The sequence below is a fragment of the Lepeophtheirus salmonis genome, unplaced genomic scaffold, assembly GCF_016086655.4.
Source record: "Lepeophtheirus salmonis unplaced genomic scaffold, UVic_Lsal_1.4 unplaced_scaffold_9513_pilon, whole genome shotgun sequence".
Taxonomy (NCBI): domain Eukaryota; kingdom Metazoa; phylum Arthropoda; class Copepoda; order Siphonostomatoida; family Caligidae; genus Lepeophtheirus; species Lepeophtheirus salmonis.
In genome coordinates, this window is record NW_027297113.1 from 4,273 (window position 1) to 14,956 (window position 10,684).

General features: G+C 32.4%; 1 pseudogene; it reads left to right on the top strand.

Moving 5' to 3' along the window:
- Positions 1–7,096: 7,096 nt before the first annotated feature.
- LOC121131717 (cyclin-dependent kinase 9 pseudogene) overlaps positions 7,097–10,684 on the top strand; it is a 6,910-nt pseudogene continuing 3,322 nt past the window's right edge.

The window sequence follows — 10,684 nt, forward strand, 5'->3', positions numbered from 1 at the left end:
AATAGAATGTGAAAAAAGTTTCAGAACAAACTTCAACGACACTCGTCTCATGCCCAAAACGTTTGAAAAAAATTTGACGGTACAAGCCAATCGATATGTCAATATCCTCAGAAACTTATCCTATTGTGATTCGACGTGTTTCAAAAATAATTCTTCACTGCTTCAACGTTTTCATCTGTTGCTGATGTTCTTGGGTGTCCAGAGCAAGGCTCGTCATTGGCATCTTCCTGGGTGTCTTGGTAGAGATTGTACCACTTGTAAACATTTTTAAAATCAGAACAGTTTTACTGTATGCCACTATCCAAATTTCAAATGTCTTGCAGCAATTCATTTCCTTTTTTTTAGAAAATTTGATGTAAAGTTCAAAAATAAGGTGGATTTTCAAATTTGGTGGGCAACGTACAATGGTTATGCTTAATTTGTTTATTTTCTGTGTCAACACACACACCACAAACATATATTAAATGTTTCAGCTATATCATATAGTTAGTTTGTTTGTGAGAGGCATAAAGGTTAGAAGTATTTTTCGTGTTCGGCGATTTTTTGCTATTGAAAAACATGGATCGAAGAATTTGCATCAAATTTTATGTAAAAAAATGTTGTAACTGTTCTGATACAAAAATTATGTTTCGGTATTTTGGAAGAATGGCCCAAAAGCTATCAACTCATTTTGGTCCTTTTTTCCGTATCTTTGGAGTGGAAAGGTTTCGAGATACAATAAATTCAACGACGAGATGCTGTTTCTTCCAAACTATAGAATTATAATAATTCTTGGAAATTGTTTCGTTGTTTAAAGAGATACTATTTGAATACAATCAATCAACGTTTAAAAAACTGATCACGACGCTACCTCAGTAACCCAAAAATACTGTATGTATTTTGTTGTGAGCTGTTGATTCCCTAGTCTTGTAAGGAGATAAACTTTAATGGAAAAAAATAAAGATTTTTATAGAAAATCCATTAAAAATGAGGGATCTTTTTTAACAACAAATATTTTATAATACTGTGACTACTTGCAGTTAGAAAAAACAATGAACCAACGAATGTGTGTTGATTCAAACTCAGACTGTTAGTTCAGTGTTAGACTCGACAAGAGTCTGAAGCGTAAGAAGGAGACTGTCCATGATCTTGTTTTTAAAATAACCAGTTTGTGATCCATGTAATATTTTCGTTGAAACTTTGTTTATACAAAAAACCAAAAAAAATTGTGCAAGAAATTTTGCACAACAAGAGGTCTTATAAGATATCTAGTATCTTTTTTTTTGGAAGCAAGGAGATATGTCGATCCGAAGCGAAGTCAGTGGAAAAACCAATACTGAGAACTTTTTCGTCAAGCAAGAGTAATATTTTGAGCTACATAGGAGATACAGAGGTGGGAAGAAGAATTGAAACAATTTTGTTTTACCTGTACATTCTTGATGCGGGATTTTTTCATATAACTGTTTTGTTGTCCTGTCAGCCAAACCATTTATACACAATATTTACTGCATAATTTTTACGCTCAGTCTTACAAATGAAGGTCCAGGAGCAGCTAAGCAAAGTGATCCACGATTTGTGCTCGAACAAAAACGGTTTTTAATACTTTGAATGCCCTTCAGACGCAAAATTCATTTTAAGTTTACTCTCGAAGAAAATTGGGAAATACTGAAGACTTACTTCCAAAATGGAGAGTCTAACAGGATAGTGCTACGTGCCCCACAGCCAACGTTACAGTGGATCTTTTGCACACTTTCTACGACAATCGCATCATAAGCCGAAACGGCAACGTCAACTGGCCACCTCGTAGCTGCGATTTGACTCTGTTGGACAATTTTTTGTGGGGGACCTGTCAAGGATGAAAATGTTACACCAACCTATCCAGAGACGATTGATGATTCCCTGCTTATTAAATTATGGAGTCATTTTTGTAAATTGCAGCTCTGTATATTTTAAAGAAACCATTTGATGAAAGGGCTTCATTTAATTTAGCATTTTTTTGTAAAGAACTTATAATTTCTTGTATTGAAAAGCCCTCAACCATGTTTAATCTTTCAAATTGAATAAATTTTTGAAAATTATCCACTGAGGTTTTTTTTAATACATTGCATCAAAACAATTAGTTTCAATTGGTCAATCTCCTCCATTGTAAATATTCCAAAAACTTTTAAAGACCTCTAGTGCTAGATTTCCTTGAAATGGTTTCTCATTTGAATAAGTAAACAACGATGGTCAGATCGTAAGTCTTTTCTATTTGATTACATCTTTAATGTGTTTGTTTGGTAAAATTGAAAGATGATCTATTTTCCAGCACATTTTTCCAACAAAAAGTATGAGTTTGACGATATTTTTCAACTTTTATATGCAAAGTAAATAAATAAATTGGGATTGTCTCCTTTTCAGGATTTTGCCTGAAGATTATTTTATATTCAGTGCATATATATAGCCTTTTCTTTCTTTATAAAAAAATGAAATATATGTATTTATGTGGATAACGTTGAACTCGTTTAATATCTAAAGTTAGCTCAAAGCTTTTTTGATATTATTTTAATCTACTTTTGTTTCACAACTCTTTTAGTCCTTAAATTTTTGTCTATGTCACAAAATAAATGGTAGATTGATTAATTAATTAGCGTTACTTTGTACTTCCTGTTAATTTGAATGATCTTGATTTTCATTGTGCTAATATTTTGTAAAAGGTCTCCGGTTTACAAAATGGTTTTAAGTTTACTCTCGAAAAAATTGGGAAATTGAAGACTTACTTCCAAAATGGAGAGTTTGATTTAAACGTTACAGTGGATCTTTTGCACACTTTTTAAATCGCATTAAGCCGAAACGGCAACGTCAACTACCACCTCGTAGCTGCGATTTGACTCCGTTGGACTATTTTTTTGGGGGAACCGTCAAGGATAAATGTTACACCAATCCAAAGACGATTGACGATTTGAAACACGTAATGGGAGTCGCCATTGCAGCTATTGAAGTTAACACAATCGAAAATTGATTGAAAAATTGGGTCAACAGAATGGGCTACTGTAAAGCCAGCGACGGGGTCATATAAATGTTTATTATTAACCGAAATGTCGAGGCTTTCAAATAAAATATAAATTATTGAAAATTATCCATCTGCCTTTTTTTTTTATAGCAATATCAAAACAAAAGTTTTGTTATCCCTTATTATATTATATTAGCTTTTTATGAGTTTAACGAGATTTCAAGGATGTTGTTTATCAGGTTGGATGTTAGTGACAAAATGGGCAGTAGAGTCTTTTCTATTTGGTTAAGTTAACCTTATTATATTTGCATTGAATTAAAGTCAAATCCAGACATTTTTTCCAACAAAACACTCAAGTTTAATTTTCAATTATATATGTACGTCCATATATCGGTATTTGACTTTAATTCACTGTGACACTATTAAGTGGACTTAGGATTTCTGAGCGTTTGACCAAAATGAGCACTAAAAATTTCAAAATTGAATAGTTTGTATTTAAAGAAAAATACAGTTTTATAAGAATAATTGAAAGTAATTAGTGTTTTTGTATTACTTATTGATCAATTTTGGCTCTATTGTATCTACAAATCAAGATTTTAGAAGATTTTCTTCCATTAATTTTTGCATTTGATCAATATTGGCAGTTTTAAACATAACTAAAGACCGTTTTACGTCCAAATTAGTTGTTGGAGCAAATTTGATGTTGGTGAGACCTTCAAGAGTCTTACTATACTCATCATCACGAACGCTGTGTATACGTTCAACCCTTTGTATAAATGGAAGATCAGGATTTCTTTGAATAAAAAAAGAATTATTTTTCAATGAAATATTCCTACTTTTTCCCCAAAAATTGTTGATTTTTTATTTTTTTCAGTTACAGAAAGTATATTTGGAGAATTAAAAATAAATATTCCTTCTTTTTTAAGATTGTTGATAATTTCCATTAAAATGACAAATCAGCTTTGATGAAAAACAAATAGGTTTCAAGGATTTCTATTCAATTCACTTAATATTTTTTTTAGCTCTTCAAAATAGGATGTGTAGTACATGGGAGCCTTGACCCATGACCCCTAACAGATTCAAGCTAAATTGCACAACATCCAATCAGAGTTAGGAAAAATTTAATACTAAAAGTATTCCTCCTTATTGCAATAGTCAAGAGGGATTATTTAGCAGTAATTTTGCGTCAATTTCTTTTTCTTAGCTGTTGTCGGAATCCGGCTTCCTCACATATCCGAACATGTAGTCATATGCATAGCCCTCCCTACAAAAAGGAAGTGGGAGTTTTCCGGGTGGATTTTCTCACTCAAAATATCATCAAAGCTGTTGTGCAATCCAACTAGTATCCAAATTTTCAAAAATTCATTTCATACCAGACTAAAAAATGATCAATTTTTACACAGGTCAAAAAAGATTGCTAACAAATTAATATTTAATATCAAATTAGCAAAGAGCTGAACATTTTTTTGATTAAGCGATCTTTGATTACTAAATTTTTGATAAAACTCTGATTAAACAAGACTAAATTAGTAGAAATTGATTCTTAATCCAGCTATCTTTTTAAGTATAAAATACTTTATAATTTTTCATATTGAAGGATTAAACAATGAGAGTATTTCTCTTATTTTCCTTTAATCAACACATTTCTCCTTTTTTGTTCCACTCATGTGGGAATTGAAAATTATGCCTGGGTATTCAAGGTCTCTATAATTCTATGCATCAGATTCCTCACGCCTATTTTTGTATTATTCAACAGCTAATGGTTTCATTATACATTTTTATAGATTTAAAAAAAATATTGGCTCCTTGTACATAGTTATTTTTGAAGAAATCTGGAATTGCAGTAATTATTATGTAAGAATGGATATAGTTACTTACAAAGGAAAAAACAAAGATCAGTTATCGTTGATTAACCATAGATATTTAACGGTATACAAGAAAATTTTGCAGCCATGAGCTATACTACATGTAAATCTCTAAAACTGTTGGATTTTTTGAATAAGTGTGTTTATTGGGTACATATACAGCCATAATAAAAAATATGATAGTTACTTTAATTCTGACTTTAGTCTTAACTAGCAGAGCATTAGTCTACTCAAGAAATCCTGAGTGCGTTCCCGCTCAGTTACTGATTTTGTCTTTGTGTTGTGCCTTGGGTACAAAAAGTTTGGGAGCCCCTGTGTTACGGGATTTGTAATAATGATATTTCGTGCACCATTTTCCATTTAAGCCTGATAATTAGTTTGAACTTGAACAAATTGCTCTTGTTTTCGAGTGAGATTTTGAGATTTTATGTCAATTTACTACATAGAAATATAAGTAAATAGTATTTCCTTTGGGAAAATTCGTATTTATCTTTCAATATAAGCTGGCCGTATCTCTGAGGAAACGGATGTGGCCAGCTAAAGAGAGACAAACTTGTTGAAGACAGCAGAGATCCAACAGATCATCTGCTTATCTTGAGAAACTTAAAAATAAGATTTTTTTATCAAATTTTTTGATGTTATCTTATAAGAGGTATAAACGGAAAAAAGTAATACAAATGTATATATTTGATTCCCAAAAATGGGACCTATCAATGTCGGGTTAAAGGGTGATTTTTAAATCGACTTAACCCATAACAAACTATACATTTTATTAATTTGTAAGAAAGTTGCCAAACGCTCTGTACAGAATGTAAAAAGAGGATATGTCCGGGTAAAATAGGACCTTTGGTCATCCTAAATATTTAACAGTCTCAATAATTAGTCTAGCCTTATGATGGATGTTTCTCTTTCTAATTTATTTTATACTAGCAGAAGTACCGGCATTGCACAGAGTAATTGGGCGTCGGATAAAAATAAAAGATAACTTCCCAAGAAATCCTTAGTGTGACTACGTTTTTCATAAGCTCACTCACCAGGGAGTCCGCAGGATTATAATTATTTTTTTTTTGGGGGTGGGGTTATTATTTTTTTTTATTTGAAAAAAAAGATATTATTAAAATTTTAGGGAAAAAATTTTCAAAAAAAATTTGAAATATAATTTTTTTCATAAATTATATATTTTTTTATTTTTAAAAAAATTATATCTATACACAAAAAATTAAATTTTTGGAAAAAAATTTCAAAAATCCACGGCTAACGACAAAAATTAAATTTTTACGAAATTTTTTCAAAAATCAACATCTGTTAACAAAAAATAATTTTTTGGAAAAAATTTCAAAAATTAAATTTCAATAATAACATTTAAAAAAAAAATCATATATTATTGTTTTGAAGACAAAATTTCAAAATCCTGAGTTATTTACAGAAAGTTAATTTTTTTGAAAAAAAAAAATTGAAAAAATAAATGAAATTTAAAATGTTTGAATTTGAAAAAAAAATTCAAATATTAAATTGTCTAGTAAATCAAAAGTTGCTTTTTTTTGGGGGGATACCACCCCTACAGACAAAGTTTCTACTCACACATTGCGAAAAAATGCCATATACAAATTGCTTGCGAGAGTTAATTAATTTTTACATACCAGCGTTTATAGACTCTTAAGATAAATATTGTAAATGTATGTATGTATATGAATTATTTATGATTGGCATCCGAGAGCAAATTATACTATGCTCCTTTATGTGTGTGCTGCTAATACCTACATAAGAGATCAATAACAAACTGAAACGGTTTTGTTTGATGATGTTTTGTTGATGATTTTGCAAACAAAAGTGTTTCCCTAGGCTTACATACATAAGAAACGGTGCTCTTTGTTAATGTGAGTCACTGACCAATACTGTGCCATCAAAAAGTTTTGGAACTTTAATTGCGTTTTGGAAGATTTATATTAATTTTAATGGAAAAATTTCCTTTGCAAAAAAGAACAGTTGATTGTTTACATTTTGAAGGCCTTATTTATCAAGTTTCTAGGATAAATATTAACAATTTTGAGCAAAAAGAGTAAGAACTTGTTCGTGTAGTCCGCCGGATTTATCAATTCAGATAATGTAAAGACCCTTAATGTCTGAAGAACCACCGTCTGGAGGGTAAGGGTTAAGGTCAACAATGGTGAAGACATCAGTGATTGTCATAGAAGCGGAAGGCCGATCAAATTAAAGCCTTAAACGGCAATAACAATTTTTGAAAAATCCAAAGATGACGATGACGGACATGGCGAAGAAGCGGTCGCTGAGACTTTCCACAGTGTCTAATGCCGTAAAAAAAGTTGGTGGCAAGTCTCTCCGATATTTTGAACCACCCTTGCTCACTCAATAAGCGAAAACTTATAAAATTACCTGAGGTATCACGGAAACGAACGAGTAGATATTTAGATTTTATACAATAGGTAAAAAGAACGGGTTGTATGTTTTGAAGAAGTCAACTGCAACCTCCTTGAAGTGTACAGCATCACGTTTCAGTCATGATTCCCGACATTGTTGCATCTAAAGGTCACAAAAAGAAGCCAATTTTGTTCCCTGTTGCATACAGATTGACTAACAAGGATTACTTGATGATTTTGCCAACAAAAGTGCTTCCCTAGGTTTGCAAGATCACAAAGCTATCGAAGAAAGCCGATTATTGCTTTCAACAGAAAGGGGGTCCTACAAATATGGCAAAACTCGTGCAGGATTGGATTGCAAAACAAAAGGAATTTCTGGCCATCGCAGAGTCCTGTCCTGAATCCCCTTTATTATAGAATCTGGTGGCAAATTGAAAGATGAACCAGCACACAATGTCACCACAGAATTAAGTTCCTAAAGCAATCGGTTGAGAAAGAGTGGTGATCAATGTCGAAACATAACGTCGTTAACTTGAGCAAAGCGTTCCAGTGTTGCGTGGAGATCGTGATTAAGGCCAAAGGTGCTCAAATTAATAAAATAATGTTCTCTAAGGAGTTATAAACAAGTTCCAATTTTACAAAAAGATATCCCTAGAATTTCCTCTAAAGCCGCTACGTGTAATTAATTGTTCAACGTTCATTATGTTCGAAGACTTTTTGACTGTCCGGATAATAACGTGATACTCAATAGGTTAACCGTCAGCTTTGGGAATCCATGTTAGGTATTTATAATTTGTACATGAAGATATATAGGAGACTCTCTCACTCTGAGGGTTGGAGGCAAACAATATTCTCAAAGCTGTATACGGCTTCAGATAAGGACAAGATTCCAGTTCTTCTCCTTCCTTTTTAATCCAAATTCAAATTTGTTAATTGATAAAAACGGAATTTTTCTATTAGTCAAATCATTCTTACACTTTCATCGTTTAGCGTCTAACTCAATAGAATTTGGGGTCTCTGCATGGTCTAGCTCTTATCCTTTTCATTGATAACAACTGTTATTAAATAAAGTCAGTGCTCTTTGATCAGCCATGTTGCATCAGAACCAACAATAAACTAAAATCATTTTATTACAACAATCTATTTATTTTTGCTAATATAGGTACATAGGATATTTAAGGTCTTTGAATCATTGATTCTTAAAAATAGTCGTTTTTGAAAGATACTTTCTCATCAATGCGTTACTTTGCTATCACAAAAATATTTTGCTGTCAGGTGTCGATAAACTCATCTCATTTGATTCGTCGTGGCTATTCTATAATTTATTATATTAAGCTACTTCGTTACCAAAAGGACCGAATACCATTTCTTATTCATCCCTCAACCTATATACATATATATATATATGTCACGGGCAATGAGAAAAATCCGGCATTTTGCAAAAATGCTCGATGAAGCAAACACCTCTGCAATATACCCGGACGATCTATAAAATTTTAATAAAGAGACCATTTTATGTTGATTTACATTGTCAGGTAAAATGATAGTGGGTAATTTGAATGTTAAACAATTCATTGCAAGCAATTTGATCATCAAGGATTTGATTGTGATACAATTTTATTGCAAATAATTATAATCATGTGCAATTTGATTGAAGTTTATACTGTATTCAAAGAATCAAACTATTGTATGATAGGAAATTGTCACCTGCAACCATATTTTATTTTGCAAAATATACCTCGGCCAAAAGATTATGCAGGTGAACAGCTGATCTTGAGCAATAACGTCTTGAGCATTAGTCTTTCTTTCCTCCAAAATTTTCTTCAAATGATCATGTTTAAAAAAAAAAAAAATGCCCATTCTAAACTGGATTTTCATGACTGACTATGTATAACATAATTGTGAAATCAATGAAGGGATTTAAAAATAAAGGAAAAAAAAGATCCCTATTGTTGAATTATCATGAGCAAACTCTTGAATGTAATAACATAGTTGCCAATTAATTAATGGATTAATACATGGAACAGTAGCATCTGCAGGTATGAGCTACACACAATTAATTAGCCGACCAGTCAAGTAGTAGTATATCTGTATTTGTTTCTAAATCAGTTTGGGTTAAAAAGTCGTGAAAGAAGGAGCTAATATTCCGACCAGTTTTATCATCACATCACACAGTTAGACACAGAGTAGATTGAATAAAGATGACGACAGTCCAGTATAATGGATCGAATATTCCAAATTCATCTCAAAAGGAATAATTGCCGCTGATAAGGATCGTTATATCGAGAACAGTATTTTTCCATACTGCACCAAAGTGGATAAATATGAAAAATGACTAAAATAGGTCAAGGAACTTTTGGCGAAGTGTTTAAAGCGAGACTTCGAGCAGATAAAAGTAAAATTGTAGCTCTGAAAAAAGTGCTCATGGAAAATGAAAAGGAAGGATTTCCCATCACGGCCCTCCGGGAAATTCGTATTCTCCAACTTTTAAAGCATGACAATATTGTCAACCTTTATGAAATATGTCAACAGTACAGCCGTCATAACAAAACTACATTCTACCTTGTTTTCGAGTTTTGTGAGCATGATCTAGCTGGTCTCCTATCCAATGTGAAAGTTCAATTCTCTCTTGGTGAAATTAAAAAGGTGATGCAACAAATCCTTGAAGGGCTTTTCTACATTCATGCTAATAAAATTATTCATAGAGATATGAAAGCAGCCAATATTCTTATCACTCGTCAAGGAGTTTTGAAATTGGCAGATTTTGGACTCGCTAGAGCAATTAGTATAAATAAAAATGGTCAGCCCAATCGTTACACTAATCGAGTTGTTACATTGTGGTACAGACCTCCAGAACTTTTATTAGGTGAAAGGAACTATGGTCCTCCTGTTGATCTTTGGGGTGCTGGATGTATTATGGCGGAAATGTGGACTCGATCTCCTATTATGCAAGGCAATACGGAACAACATCACTGACGCTCATTGCTCAACTTTGTGGCGCTTTGACTCCTGAGGTCTGGAGGGGAATCGAAAATTAGACCTATATAACAAAATGGAACTTCCCAAGAGCTCTAAAAAGAAGAGTAAAAGAAAGGCTAAAGCCTTATGTCAAGGATCCTTATGCGTGCGATTTGATTGATAAACTTCTTGGATTAGATCCGTCTAAAAGAATGGATTCAGACTCTGCGTTAAATCATGATTTTTTTTGGACGGATCCTATGCCTTGTAGTCTGGAACGTACACTATCAAATCATTCATCTTCCATGTTTGAATATCTAGCTTCTCGCCGGGTGGTAATATTCATGCTCAGCAGGTGCAACAGGCAGCTGCTGCTCAGAAACCCCCAACAATGAAGGATATACAGACATGGTTTATTAATATTATATTTAATGATCTTTTATCGTCTGAGCCAAATATTAATAAATAAAAATTAAATTCAATCTGTAGTAAAATCCTTCGAAATGATTCGG